The sequence below is a fragment of the Pezoporus wallicus genome, unplaced genomic scaffold, assembly GCF_028554395.1.
Source record: "Pezoporus wallicus isolate ANWC-B61680 ecotype Strahan unplaced genomic scaffold, APGP_CSIRO_Pwel_v1 contig_5069, whole genome shotgun sequence".
In the NCBI taxonomy this organism is placed as follows: Eukaryota; Metazoa; Chordata; class Aves; order Psittaciformes; family Psittacidae; genus Pezoporus; species Pezoporus wallicus.
Window position 1 is genome coordinate 690,956 of NW_026642361.1, and position 15,547 is coordinate 706,502.

The 15,547-nt window shown below is 36.0% G+C and overlaps 1 protein-coding gene across 8 annotated transcripts in view; it reads left to right on the plus strand.

Annotated features, from left to right (window-relative positions):
- The window catches only part of MGAT4C (MGAT4 family member C), a 389,392-nt gene that overhangs the window by 355,132 nt on the left and 18,713 nt on the right, over positions 1–15,547 (plus strand). For all 8 annotated transcript variants that reach the window (XM_057429368.1, XM_057429365.1, XM_057429370.1 and 5 more), the window contains one exon: positions 1,941–2,071. The gene's annotated coding sequence lies outside the window, so the exon portion shown is untranslated. The remainder of the gene's footprint in view (positions 1–1,940; positions 2,072–15,547) is intronic.

Genomic DNA, 15,547 nt, shown 5'->3' on the forward strand with positions numbered 1-15,547 from the left:
AGTAGCAATCATCAACTTTTGCTCTGTAGCTAGTGAGAAATGAACAAGCAGCACTCATTATTTACTTTCCTTTTCTTCATTAATTGATATGAAAAAAGAAACTGTGAAAAAACAAAAATACTTTAACTGAAGAACAAATCCTGAGATGGCAGGAAAGGTGATTTCAGTGGATCTGTGCACTTTGCACAAATCAAAGATCTTTATCTCAGCCTCAGTCAGAAAGCATAATTTTGGACAATTCACTTTTTGGTTAGTTTAATTTGTGTTCTTTTTCCTCTATCATGAGTGGAATCTTCTCAGTAAGAAGTCATTTCTTTCTAAGATATTTGCCAGAAGCTAGAATAGTTATTATCCTATGTTGGTATTATTGTCATATTGTCAATGTAATGCAATATATAAATGTTAGACATCAGTAACATCAGTTACATATTTTAATTACTTTTCAGTGAATAGAATTAGACTGCTGCAGCTTCTTTTTCAGATTTTTTTTTTTCTCATATGCACGAGTAGCCTCATGATAAATTGATGATGATGAAGCTATGACTAGCCAACACTGTAATAATCTTTACCTCTCTAAAATGCTTAGTGCTGATATGATTCTCATAGCTTTCATTTCCAAAATCCTGAGGATGCATATAAGTTATACAAGAGTTCTGCATTTCCAAATTATGCTCTGATTTTTTTTCTGCTGGCAATTTGACATTCTCTCTTTTGTATTATTACTATAATTATAATCATCTATAATTTAACAGCTCTCTTTTTATAGCCATGTTAAGGTCCCCACAGTCTAAGCAAATATGCTATTGACTATAGTTTTTGTCTACAATAATAAAATAATTTATCATTCAGCAATTTTCTTTGCTATTTGTAAGGTTTTCTAACCTATCTACTCAGGTTTCATTTTGTTCTGAAGAACAAACGGTACTTTAGTATGAGGATGAATCACAGAAGCAATCCATCTGTCTACCCAAATTTTGTATTTAACACATAATATCATGAAGGGTTTTATGGGAAAGGACAGGCTGAATCATTTCTGTTCATACTGTATCCCTATGCTGAGTTCATGCCAACAGAGGAAAATTATAAAACTATAGTTCTAGGTAAGACTGTAATTTTTCATTTCAGCATAGGAAAAAAATCTTGTTTCATTTTACCAGCATAACAAGAAACTGTAACTAATAAAATCTCCACAGATTAAGAGGCTAACAGGTGTCAATGATACTGGGTCTTTCCCACTGCTGTAGCAAGACCTGCTTGCTCCTTGGTCTTGCTACAAGAAGACCAAATCCCAATGTCCTCCCTTTCCCTTCCCTCCCCTCCCTTCACCTCCTGTGTTACTCTCTTTATGTTTCTTACTGCAGCAGTTTCCTCTACAGCTGGTTGAACAGCTTCTAGGACAATAAGAAATAGGCTGTCATATTCATAATGAGCCACTTACTGTATCACTCTCCCTTTTATATAGTTGTTTAATAATGCTTTCAGAATTAGGGTCATCTGACTTAGTTTTGATGAAAATATCAGTTATTTGTTGGGGGTTCACAGTCAAATTTTCAGCTGGCTTTATTCATTAAAATAAGGCATCTAATTTAGAAGCTTACTTTTCCTAACATTTTACTCTAGTCATTGGAAAGAGATAAAAAGTTTCAGACTGTGATTTAGCTTCCTTCTATGTTCTTTCCATTTCTTGCTTCTTCCCAGATGTGATTTTTGAACTACTTTTGAGGATGTGATAGGAGGATGTAGTTTTACTTGAACATTGGAAACACTGAGTATTAAATTTTAGATTCTAAATATATAGATGATTAAATATTATCTACATTTTAATTTTATTACAGATGATAATTTCTTTCCTATTGCACTAAACTGTTAGTAATTACTACAGTCACTCCTGATAAAGTTGATGAGACTTGAAAAGTGTATTTTCATTTCTTGTCTTTCAGTTTCTGGCTTGGACATTCAAATGGTAAGGCATTCTGCTAGGAGAGTTTTCAAGTCTTTCTTATGAGCTGTTGTAAGAAGGCTTTGCACTGAAATTTTCTGTTCCTGCATCTGGTGACACAAATGAAATGTTGTAAGTGATTTTTTTTTTTTTTTTATTTTTAATATTTAATATTAGGCAAAATAATGGTAGTTTTATTTCTCTGCTGATGTCAAAGATTACATCCTGAGAGTTTCAAATTAGACACTTGGGAAAGAAAAATCCAATATAACACAGGAATAGGCTACTTAGGTTGTGGAATGCCCTTGGAGATTTTCAAGCCTTGGCTAGTGTCGTGGTTTAAACCCAGTCAGGTAACTTGTTCACTCACTCCCACCCTTCTTTCCCTCCCCCTACTCCCAGAGGGTCGGAGAGGAGAATCGAAAAGAATGCAACTCCCACGGGTTAAGAACAGTTTAGTAACTAAGGTATAACACAAATCACTACTGCTACCATCAATAATAACAATGATAAAGGAAATAAGGGAAGAGAATACAACACCTCACCACCAGCCAACCGATAACTCACCCCCCCAGCCCGACCAAGCTCTGACCGATGCCTCCTCCAACCCTGCAGTCTCCCAGCCCTTCCGGCTAACTCCAGTTACATCCTGGGCATGACGTGCTGTGGTATGGAATACCTCTTTGGTCAGTTTGGGTCAGGTGTCCTGTCTCTGCTTCCTCCTGGCTTCCCCTCCTCCCTGACAGAGCATGAGGCTCACAAAGTCCTTGGCCAAACCAAAACATCCTTGTTATCAGCTCTGTTCCCAAGCCGAAAGTCAAAACACAGCACTGCGCCAGCTACCAAGAAGGAGAAAAATGACTGCTACTGCTGAACCCAGGACAGCTAGACAAGCCACAGCTGGCCTTTTCTACTGTTGGGCACAGTTGCATTCTGAGTCGGAGCTGTCCAAAGACATCTATTGTGGTTTAAGCCCAACCAGTAACTCAGAACCATGCAGCCGCTTGCTTACTCTCCCTCCTTCCCACCCCTACTCCAGGAAGGATGGGGAGGAGAATCGAAAGAATGTAACTCCCACTGGTTGAGATAAGAACAGCCCAGTAACTAAGGCATAACACAAACCACTACTGCTACCATCAATAATAATAATGATAAGAGAAATAACAAGGGAAGAGAATACAACTTCTCACCACCCACCGACCAAGACCCAGCCCAACCCGAGCAGTGATCTAGCCCTTACGGATAACTGCCCCCAGTTTATATAGTGGGCATGATGTGCTGTGGCATGGAATACCCCTTTGGTTAATTTGGGTCAGGTGCTCTGTCTCTGCTTCCTCCCATATTCCCTTTTCCCCGGCAGAGCATGAGACTCACAAAGTCCTTGGTCAGAGTAAACATTACTGAGCAGCAACTGAAAACATCGGTGTTACCAGCGCTGTTCCCAGGAAGAAAGTCAAAACCACAGCACTGCACCAACTACTAAGAAGGAGAAAAATGACTGCTACTGCTGAACCCAGGACAACATCCCTCCCAAATCAAACTTTTATCATACTGTGATAATGTGTGGCTTAGTCAAACAGAAGAATTAAAAAGAGTCAGCTGTTGTCACAAAGGCTGTAATGCCAGGATAAGCATCCTGTGGAATTACAGCCTTTAGCCTTCTTGATTGATTTCCAGGAGCTGCTCCATATCACATCAACATACCGTGTTAAAAAAGGATGAGAAAGCTGATCAGCCCTCGTATGTAGATGATAGAGAGAAGTGTATCACTGACTTCAGCCTCTCTATTTTTTTATGGCTGATTCTGGTCTGATAACAAGTTTTGTATTGCTTGCTCTGGGCTGTCTGCATATTAAATAGTGGTGTCCTTGTGGCCTAAGACAAACAGCACTGCCTAGGCAGGAAAACAAGGAACTTGATCTAGAAGCTGTTCAGGTGGTCTCAAAATTTCATTTATAGCTTATATAACCAAAATATAACCTGTATTTGTTTTCTTTGTAAGTTTATGTTTTCCTCTTTGCCACAGGCAAATGCGTTATCCTTGCTATACTTCAGCATAATTGATAGAGTTACTACAGAGCACAGCACAAAACTTCTGCTCTTAGACTTTCAAATATTGCTAAAGCAAACGGATTCACCAACAAAACTATTTAAACTATATGGTCTCCTCAAGTGTCTTTACCCTAATAAATACTCCTTGATGCATTATTGAGTCATCAGTGAATGTAGGAAAAGAATCTTTTCTTTCTTATAGTCTAATGTTAATAAATCAATGTTGATAGGTTAAACTGGAAATAATTCTTATAGGAGTCTGCAGCAAAGGAAATGGATGTCACTTTATGGAATTATTGCATAAAATTAAGTGTTTAGGTAGAGATTGAAAAAATAACAAGGACATTGCTGTTACATCCTACAAATAGCATTCATCATAATTTTCCCTTAATGGGAATGATGACATACTTGTGTATACAAATTCTATATGTGTTGTTCAAATAAAACACTCCCTGCAGTGATCAGTGTTTCAGGTAACAGTATTGAGCAAACTCAATGCACGCAACAGTATTGAGCAAACTCAATACTGTGGTGTGACATCTCTATTGTAGTTTGCATTTTACCTCCTTTGAGATACAGATAAATTCTGTGCCCTGCCTGCTTAAATGAAAGGTACATTTTTCTTCAGGATTGGGCAGATCAGTGAGAGCCATAAAATATTAACGATGAAAGCTTGGGGAATTACATGTGTCTAGGACTACAGGTTTATCTTGCTAGCAGAGCTCTCTCAGTCTAACGTATTTCTTTTGTGTGATCTCCATCAGAAATGATATACTGTAAAAAATATTGTCTGTTCAGATTAAAATACATGTGGCTTTTCAGACCAGATAAAGGGCCTGACTTTTTTTTATTTAATGATCCAAGTTTATCTAATATCTTTATAAATTTTGCAGCACACTTTTGTGGTTTAAAACCAGAGCAGTTTGCCAGCATGCCATTTCCTTTTATTTCTCCTGCTGTCACACTACTCTGCAGAATACTGTTCCTCACATGGAGCTGGAAGAATGAAGTAGAAGAACAGAGAAAGAAAATGATCGCTTAACTTGTAATCTTGTGTCACAACAAGGAAAAGATACTTAACCAGCTACTTGCCATAGTGATTAAAATGTGTGCTGCAGGAGAAGCTGTTAAGAGGCATCTGTTTTTTTACTAGTTCCTGTTATTTGGGTATTGAAAGGGAATGGGAAGTGATCACGCCTTCTTCCTTTCCCAAGGAAGAAAGGAGTTTTATTTTGCTCCAGTGTAAAATGAAATACCAAGTTTCACAAACACAAGAAGAATCAAGCAGTCTACTATGACACGTTAGCTTTTTGCATAGTGTTAAATGAAATCACACATTGCTTACACTTTCTAATTATCAGTATGCAGTGCGGAGGATGCCTTTCAGTAATTAACCTTTCAATTAATCAAAGTACATTTTCTGTTTCTGTCTTCAAATTATCTTATGGTTTTCCTTAGTTTATTTTTCATCTTCTGCTTTGTGCTCTAGATCTTGCCTTTGAAATAATAAGATCAAGTCTCTGATCCACAGCTATCAAAATTTTGAGCTACATTGTAAAATGACAGAGCAAAGCTTCTTAGAATTCTTATAATTCTGAATTATAATATAACTTTTAGCATGATAGAAAAATTACTTACAAGACCCATTTTTCTTGGCTGAAATAACATACACTGATAAAGGTGATCCGCTTTTCATTCAACCACAAAGGTTATTCATTTTGGAAATGTAGAACTCTTTTTGTAGAGGGACATTATTGTTCCTTATACAGTAGAACTTCATCAAAATGAAAACTTGTCTTACATATCGTCTGCAGGTTTTCTCTTCATTTACCACAATGTTTCCACTTCTTCATCTGCATTTCTTAGGCAATAATTTTTGACACTGTATTCTATAAGAATATGGAGGCATTTATAAACAAAGTACAGTACATGTAGGAGGCTTATGACCCAATCTATGCAAATATGAAAGTATTGATGATTTTATTAAGTTTTCTAATCACACAGAGTAGAGAAGTCAGGTGAAAAACCTCACAATTTTCTATTTTACAAAATAATAAAAAAAAATAGAAACCATTTAATAAATTTAGTTTTCTTGGGCAAATAACATCATAGACAATTTTTTTCTCTTTTTTCTGATTAGGCAAATATATATCTTTCAACTCAACTACATGTCAGAGACTAAATGCTAAATAGCCACCCTAAATGAGCTGCTAGTTCACCTGATGTTTGATCAATATGTCTACTGGATTAATAGATCATTACCTTGAGCATGTGTATTTGCATGTTTTTTCTTACACTCATACATACTCTAATAAAAGCCTACAAATGAACTTCTAAAGAGAAAGTGTCCCAATGGGAAACAACCCTGACCTACTTCTGAGGGTTACAATATTGAGGGATTTACCAATGTGCAGTATTCAATGTCTATTTTTTCCACTTCAAAAAAAAAATGTTTAGGCTATTTAGAAATCTTGGCTAAAAGAAGAGTGGTCAGCTTTAACATGGATATCATTATTAACAACCTTTATGGGTCACAGTGAGTGAGTGACCTGCCTCCCAGTTTATTTTTCAGTAATGGAAAATCCAGTTTTTGTCTGATGCCAGGAGGCAGCTGAAATTAGAGTCAACCCTTCAGCTCCTTTTTTGGTAACAAAGTTATCCATTTGTTTACATTTTTAGAATTACAAAAGAAATAATGAACTTACTTTCTGCAGTGAAAGATTGATATTATAATACAAAAAAAAAAAAAAAAACAACAGAGTACAGGGAGATTCAAACAAGAAAAAAAAAAGCCTTATCTTGCAATTTTTCTTCCCAAACCTGTTTTTTTCCATTTTTAAATTCTATTTTGTATCTTTAACAATGTCTTCAGGACTCATAAGAACTGTATGAACACTACTGCAAATGTTCATACAATTCCACTTTGTATATATATTTACTTTAGTTACACTTTTTCACATTTTTTGTTTATGAATACTCTTTTGACTAAATTTAACAGATCCAGAACTATGCAAAATATGAATTTTATAATTCAAACTGCATCAAGAAATGTTTAGACACCTATCAACTGGACAAAATTTTGTGAATTTTCTGAGAAATTATAGCAAACATGAGCATTGTCTTTGAATCATTTTTCCTTTAGTTTACATAACACTACTGCTGAAAGTTCCTTTAAATAGTCACAACTAGACAATCTGGGTTTATATGTTCTTTTCTATGTGAAAATCACAGATTCTAAGAAGCAGTATTCTTTTTCCTGACATACTAGGTAAAACATGCTGAGATGTATATATATCCATAACCAATGACACATTCATTTTACTGCTTAAGTAGGCAATAAAAATGCACAACAGCAATTTAAAGAATAACTTATCGTGCTGAATTCAATCATATTTTAGCAATGAGTCTCATTTTTGTGCCTGTTGGTAAATGTTCTGTACTTGAACTCTCTCCCACTGTAAAAAAAAATTGAGAGTGCAGAAACAGGCAGTGGATTAAAACAAAATGGAAGGATCTAACTATTTAAATAATTTACATTTTTACACTTCTGTATAAGTCATTGAACACTGTAAGCCAGTATAAAAAACACAAACTACATTTTCATGTAGTTTAACAGAAACACAAAATGATAAAAAGCACTATGTACTACTGAGCTACAGAACCTGAAATATTCATGGGGAAAAAAGAAAAAAAAAAACAAACATCAAAATGGAGATAACACATAACCTGTAATTTACTTCTAATCATCTTTGTTTCTGTAGCTATGTTAATGACAAATAACTAGGCTGTTTACTGCACACAAACTTGCTGGAATATACTGCCTTTAGGCAACAAACTAACTTTTCTAATAACATTTTCAAAAAATGTATTAACATAGTTAAAGGGAATCCCAGAAAGATGTCATTTTGCATACTATGCTACAAGGTTATATCATATTGGAGTTACAGGATTTGTATTATCAGAGGTCAAAAACGATATTGGAAGGTTATGCTGTATTAGAAAGTGACACAGAAAACTGATTTCATATGAGAATTTCAATGGCCATTGAAGCTCAAACATTCAGTAGAATAAAAATAGTGGAAACTCTTCTACCTCCCTACCCAAACCCAAATTTTGAAAAAGCTCCACTTTCATGCTGAGCAATACTTAGATAGATACTATGTCATACTGAGAGCTAATGGCACCTAAAACTATAGCTGAATTCAGGCTTTTGGTTTCATGTTCTGGAAGCCACTAGGGAAAGCAAGAAGCAATTGCAGCATTTTCCTTGTCATCTCACAGCTCTTCTTAAAGCGTCTATCTCCAAAATTCCACGGTAAAAAATTAAAAGTACCCCAACCACAAAACAACCAGAATTTGCCAGCTATCTAAAAAGGTTGGAACTAGATGATCCTAAGGTCCTTTACAACCCTAATTATTCTATGATTCTATGATTCTATAATATAAACCACTCCCACTATCATATCTATTTCCATCTAAGAGTGGTAACTAACAAAGCCAGAACTCTGCAGCTTTCTCTCCTTGCTTATTCTCTATATTATGGACTTAAATAAAATTAACAACTGTAAACTTAGAATGGAAGAAGTCAAATATCTTCCTGATTCACCAGTTGCATACAATTCAACCATTTTCCTCTTATTTATTACACTTCTATGTGTATTTCTAGCACACAAAACAGTGAGTCTTGGTGTGCCTTACTTGGCTGCACTTGCAGATATATTCAGACTTACTTCCCTCACCCACACACACACAAAAAAGCCACTCAAAAAAATTTATTGCTAAATATTTACTGTTCAAAAATACTGTGAATACTTTCTTTTCCAAGGATATTATGTCTACGTTTGATGAAGATGTGTCTAATGCTCCTGAGAGCTCCAATTTAAAAACATACATACAGCTTTTTTCTAAGTGTGCTTTCAACCATGCCTTAGTAGTGCTTCCTCTGAAACTCTGCATCCCACCTTTCACCATTCCTTGTTCTGCCTGACACAAACATAGCTTTTGGAAGGCTGATAATATCATGTGTTCCACATGTGTGTGTGTTTCCTCCTGCAATTATTGAGTGACTTTATTTTGTGCACTGGAATATTGAATAAATTTCTATTTAGTTGGGTTTCATTCACAACTCTAGGACTTTTGTTATTGTTGTTCATGAGGCTTTTGTGTTGTTTGGGTGTCTCTTTTCCACACACTACTTTTGGTCAAAGGAGAGAAGCCAGAGAGTTGTAGTCTATGGGGCTGAGTCTAGTTGGAGGCCTGTAACTAGTGGAGTGCCTCAAGGGTCAGTACTGGGACCAGTATTATTTAATATATTCATCAACGATTTAGATGAGGGAATTGAGTGTACTATCAGCAAGTTTGCTGATGACACTAAGCTGGGAGGAGTGGCTGACATGCCAGAAGGCTGTGCTGCCATCCAGCGAGACCTGGACAGGCTGGAGAGTTGGGCAGGGAATAGCTTGATGAAATATAACAAGGGAAAGTGTAGAGTCCTGCATCTGGGCAGGAACAACCCCAGGTTCCAGTATAGGTTGGGAAACGACCTGTTAGAGAGCAGTGTAGGGGAGAGGGACCTGGGGGTCCTAGTGGATGACAGGATGACCATGAGCCAACACTGTGCCCTTGTGGCCAAGAAGGCCAATGGCATCCTGGGGTGTATTAGAAGGGGGTGGTTAGTAGGTCGAGAGAGGTCCTCCTTCCCCTCTACTTTGCCCTGGTGAGACCGCATCTGGAATATTGTGTCCAGTTCTGGGCCCCTCAGTTCAAGAAGGACTGGGACCTGCTGGAGAGAGTCCAGCACAAGGCAACCAAGATGATTAAGGGAGTGGAGCATCTCCCTTATGAGGAGAGACTGAGGGAGCTGGGTCTCTGTAGTTTAGAGAAGAGGAGACTGAGGGGTGACCTTATTAGTGTATATAAATATATAAAGGGGGAGTGTCACGAGGATGGAGCCAGGCTCTACTCAGTGGCAAACAATGATAGGACAAGGGGTAATGGGTACAAACTGGAACACAAGAGGTTCCACTTAAACGTGAGAAGAAGCTTCTTCTCAGTGAGGGTGACGGAACACTGGAACAGGCTGCTCAGGGAGGTTGTGGAGTCTCCTTCCCTGGAGACATTCAAAACTCACCTGGACACATTCCTGTGTAACATTATCTAGGTGTTCCTGCTCCGGCAGGGGGATTGGACTAGATGATCTTTTGAGGTCCCTTCCAATCTCTAGCATACTGTGATACTGTGATACTGTGATTTTCAGGTAGACTTTTCATAATAGAAAAAATTTAAGACTATTTTAGGAAATATAATTGACTATGCTGTCTACTGATAGACTATTGGGCGGTAGCAGTGGCAGCAAACTGGTGTTTATTCTAGCTATCTTTAACTATCTAAGAATTAGAGATCTAGGTTTAACTAGTTACATAAGTTATTATTTCTATAGTCAGTAAATAAAAAGGAAGACATGAAGAAGCATTCATTCCCCATTGCCTTGCTATCAAAGCAATTTAAATTAGTCGCATTTGGAGCCATTAGTCAGTACACATTGACTGTGTAAGCAGCCTGAATCAGCTAGTTTAGGCCAAAGTGAAGTGGCGTAAACCTAAAAAGATGCTATTCTATACAAAAAAAGTAGATAATATGTCCTGGAAAAGAAAGTGACAAGTTTAAACTGACATAAAGTGACAAAGGGCTAGGATTCAGTCTCAGTCTAAATTTAGGGTGTGAGATGAACTGTAACTGCTGATAAACAAGTTATCAGTAGTAATAGAAGGTTAAAACCCTCTTAATACCACATTTTTATCCACCTGAACACCACTACACATCTACAGTGAAAAGAGACATGAACTGGCTACATTGCCTAAATCTTTCCTTTTCCTAGAGGCAGTTATACAAAGGATGATACAGAACTTCTGTTGCAAATTCATTTTATAATTAGTTTCCAAAAGATTTAAGTTTCATCAGAACACAGCTTATGTCTCTATTGCAGAGAGAGTGCTGAGATCATTGAAAAGTTCACAAGACCTTTGCTGATTTAGGAGCTAAAGATACTCATCAGGAGAATTTGATAGCAACTTGAAATCCTAGCAGCTAAACAATACAAGCTTTTGTGTTTTACTGATGAGAACGATAAATTCAGCATCCAGAATTACATTAGGATAACATTTAGAAAAATGTTTTTAAATTTGTACTAATTTTTACATGTATTATTGGCCGTTGAATAACATAAGAAAAAGAAAGTTGATTTTCAGTATTTTGCTAGGTTTGTACTCTTAGGATCATAAAGAAGTGTTCCTGAATCTGTAACTTTAATGTAAATACAGCTCACTATTTTTAGCTCAATACTTAAATTATTCTAAAAAAAAAAAAAAAATCTTTTGAAATTCTCTACAACCTTAGTATTATTATTCCTTGCCACTTACAACTATTGTACAGTAGTTTCTATAAAATGCCTTTCTGATGTAGAAAAAAAATCTGTATTATATTCTACACTCTAAATGGACACTAACTGTTATGATACTGTGGTACTAAATGAGATAAAGAACTCAACTGACAACTCAGTGGTCTTCAGACAAGTCCCAGAATTCACAGCTTAAAAAAAAAAAAAAGAACAGAAACAATGGAAAAAGTCCTGCTCTGGAAAATACTTTTCAGGTAAAATTGCAACTCATCATCTGCTGCTGGAAACATTTCCGTGAATAACAAAAGGCTACACAAGAAGTACCACATTAATATGAGGAGTTAAGAGAATTAAGATGAATGCTATCTACAGGAGGTGTTCTAACTTTAGGCTGAAGATTCTGTACATATCTTCGATTTACCCACAGTATCTGACAAGATCAGAATCTTGGTTCAGTTACTGCATAGAAATGAAACAGCTCTCTGTCTTACTGTCCCGCCATACAGAGAATTTATTACACCTAAAATCAGATGCTTCATTTGAATGCATTGAATGAACTGAGTTTCTGGTCTTGCCAGATACTGTGGGTAAGTCAAAGATACAGATCATAGATTACTTCCCCCATTAACACAACTTGAGGGCATGAGCCCACCGTGGCTGTTGAGCCATTTAATAATTCTCTCTTTCCAATTTCAAATATCCTAGAGTAAAGCTATTAAGATCCTTCTGTGGGGCATGCAGGTAATAGTCGGTGCTCTGTGTGCTGTACTGTGATGAATTTATTCCAGATAAAGCCAAGGGGAAGCAACAGAGACTGGTACCCAAAGTCAGACAACTGACTTGTTAGATGCATAAAGGAGACTAAGTGGGACTAGCACAGGTATTCACATCACAGGTGTCTGTGTTTGGTCAAGTGAATGCCATTCTAAGAAAATCTACAATGATTTCTTAAACAACAGGGCATATATCCAATTGACATAAATCCCAAAACTCAGTAATGGAGAAGTGGACTGAAAGTGTCACCTCAGGAACTAGGACTTTAAGTATCAGTCAATAAAGTTATATGCTTCTCTGGTGCCATCATTCCTGGGAGCCTTTTTTGAAAAGATTCCATCTCTCTTGTCATTAAGAGTCACTAAATCTATTTATACCATAATTTCTTAGAAAACCATAGGGTACTGGAGTTCTTAGGGGCATTTTCTGTAGTATTTAATATAATTTCTGAGTTAGATTGTTAGTTTTCCTGAGCTCTCTATGATATTGCTGGTGACAAGAAACTTCTACAAAAGGTGATTCAGAATAAAGTTGAAAGGTAGCTGCTTTAAAGAAATCAGCCTGAGCAAAGTGGTACACATGCTATCACATAAAACTCACCACAAAACTAATTTCTGGATTTTTGGAAGCCAGCATACCAACAACAGGGCAAAGCTAAGAACTTATATGTAGAATAAAATCCACAAAAAAAAAAAAAAAAAAATAACCCACCATTGAGATTTTATATCTATTGTTTGCATTTTTATTTTATTAAAGATATTGTGGATATTTTTGTTGTTTCTCTTCTTAGCAAAAATGCTTCACTTAACTCCTAGAATGTAGGACCAACTAGAAGTTAGATTAACAATCACTCTAGTTTGAACTTGCAAAGAAATGTAAATTTTTTAGCAAGGAGCTCTTTTACTTTGCTTCTTTTTCCCCAAATTCTAAAATTCCCTTCCTCCTCAAATTATACTGCAGTTACTGGTATTGTAAAAATAGGAAAAACAGGTGATGAATGTGCACATTCAGACTTATCAAACTTATCCTTGACCATATTGAAGAAAGTTTCTTCCTGTCTGTGTATCATGTTCCACAGAAATAACTATTTATTAACCATATCTTTATAATAATGATAGGACTTCAGACATGAAAAACTAATGTCTTCTGTCACTAATCTGAAGCAATATTTTACAGTTTCTTCAGAGGAAAAGTGGGTTGGAAGTTAAACTTAAAACACCCAAAGGGAAATTACCAAAGACTTTTTTCAGGATTTATTTACCCCCTGCTACTATTATTTATTTAACTATTCCTTTGGAAAAATAGAAAATTTAAAAAAAAAAACAACATTTTTTGCCATTAGAAACCATGATAGCAAATACTATTTTATTTCCATGGCTTGAGTTTATTTATAGTAGGTGACATACAGAGTAGCGGAAAAGGTCATTTGAGCCTTTATTGATCACCATGTTTGTCATACAAACCTGTCTGTTTACCACACCTGACAGGTTGGCCACATCATCCATCCATTTTGTTAATGTTTTTTCTTTAGGGTTATTTTTTTTTTTAAAAAAGGTGGGGGAAATACTTTGATTAGGTTACAAAATTAGACCTGACAACCTAACAGATAACACAAAGCATAACGTTAGTAAACAGATAAATTGAAGCTAGAGGCAAAATGAGATAAGGATCTCCTAAAAAACCTGGAAACTAATCTGTTACAAGAAAGAGGTAGTAAACTTTTCTCCTTGCCTACTATCCCGTTGAATAGTGGTGCATCACTTTAATGAAATGAGGCTCCAGCTGCTCACTGGATAGCAGAGATTTCCATAGGGAATTACACGCAGAAGTGTGAAGTCTTTGAAGAGATACGCCATCTCAATGGAAGAAGTTTTCATTGATAGATCATGGAGATATAGGGTAGCATGACCCCCTGTTCAATGAAAGCAGCTTTAGAGAAGAGATCCTATACTACTCACCTGCTTGGACCTGAAATTCCTTTTAGGTTGACATATAGCTATTCACCTGAGGCCTTTTTTCAATTCTGCCTACAGCCAATTTTCTGACTTCTACAGGAAATCTTATTATTAAAGTTGAAATCATCATCATGGCAACTGAAAGCTCCTAATTTATCTGGTCTGCTTCCTTTCTGTGAAGCATTATTCACAAGGTCTCTAATCTACCATAACTCAGAAGGCAGTAGCAGTGATGATATTTACAACAGCACCTATTAACCCCTCCCACTGCAGATCCTAGTTAGGTTGCATGACCTAATTGCATTACAGTTCAAGATAATATGTTGTGGATTTTTACCTCTAAAACCATCTCCAGTAGTTATATAATCATTGTCAATTCACGTAATAGATCAAGGCTAGACTAGCCTATAAATGGCAAAGTTCACTGAACAGCAAAATAATTTTAATTCTTTCTTGCAAAAACAAAATAAATGTAAGACCTAAAATAAATGTAAGGCTACCAGTTTGTGAATCTATTAAAAGCTTCAGAGATATAAGTTGGGTTTCTGTTGGCAAATCTGGCTGCAGAATCAGAGCTGAAGATGAGAAATTTTGGGCATATCTTGTTCCCACTGTATTGCTTCTACTGAAAAAAAATCATCATAGCAGTATATTTTATGGGTGGCAATATAAAGTTCATCACACAAAACGTTTTTTAAAAAAGCAACAAACGCTTTTTATAAAGATTTTTTCATTTATAGGTGGTTATTCATCAAAACTTACTGAAGTTTGTTTCTTAAAAAAAAAAAATAGCAAATTTTTGGTACCCCCACACCCATACACAGTTTCTTAAGATTTCTCTTTAGAATGAGATATTTTATTGAACAGGAAGCTGCTGCCTGGGAGCTCAGTGGAAAGTCTTAATGAAACACTTATCTTAGACAATGATTAGTAATATGGTCAGTGAAAACTGATTTTCTCACATTTAATCTCCTAATCTATTTTACATTATTTCCCAGGGGTACCGTGAACTTCACAGACACATGGCTTTGTGCAAATAACTATATGGAAGAATCTTGTGAGTTTGAGAGTTGCTTTGTAATGGTTAGCCAACTTTCCAAGTAGACTTTTCCCTTTCCTGAAGTAGTTAAATGTAGTGTAAAGAGCCCAGCAATGTCATTTGTAAAAAAAAAAAAAAAAAAAGAGATTGGATTATTTGGAAGTCATTCAATAAAAATTCATTTACTTTTTGATCTTGGCAGTATACCCCAAATGCATGTTATTAGGTAAGCTCTCTGAAACAATAGGTAAGGATGCCATGTTAAAGCATCTTTCAATACCTGGCATAAGTTCATTACACACTATGCAAAGCATATCTCCCCAGAAGATATTTTTTAACGCAAAAAATATTGTTTGTTCCTCATCATATAAAAACTCTTAGAGTTGTGCACC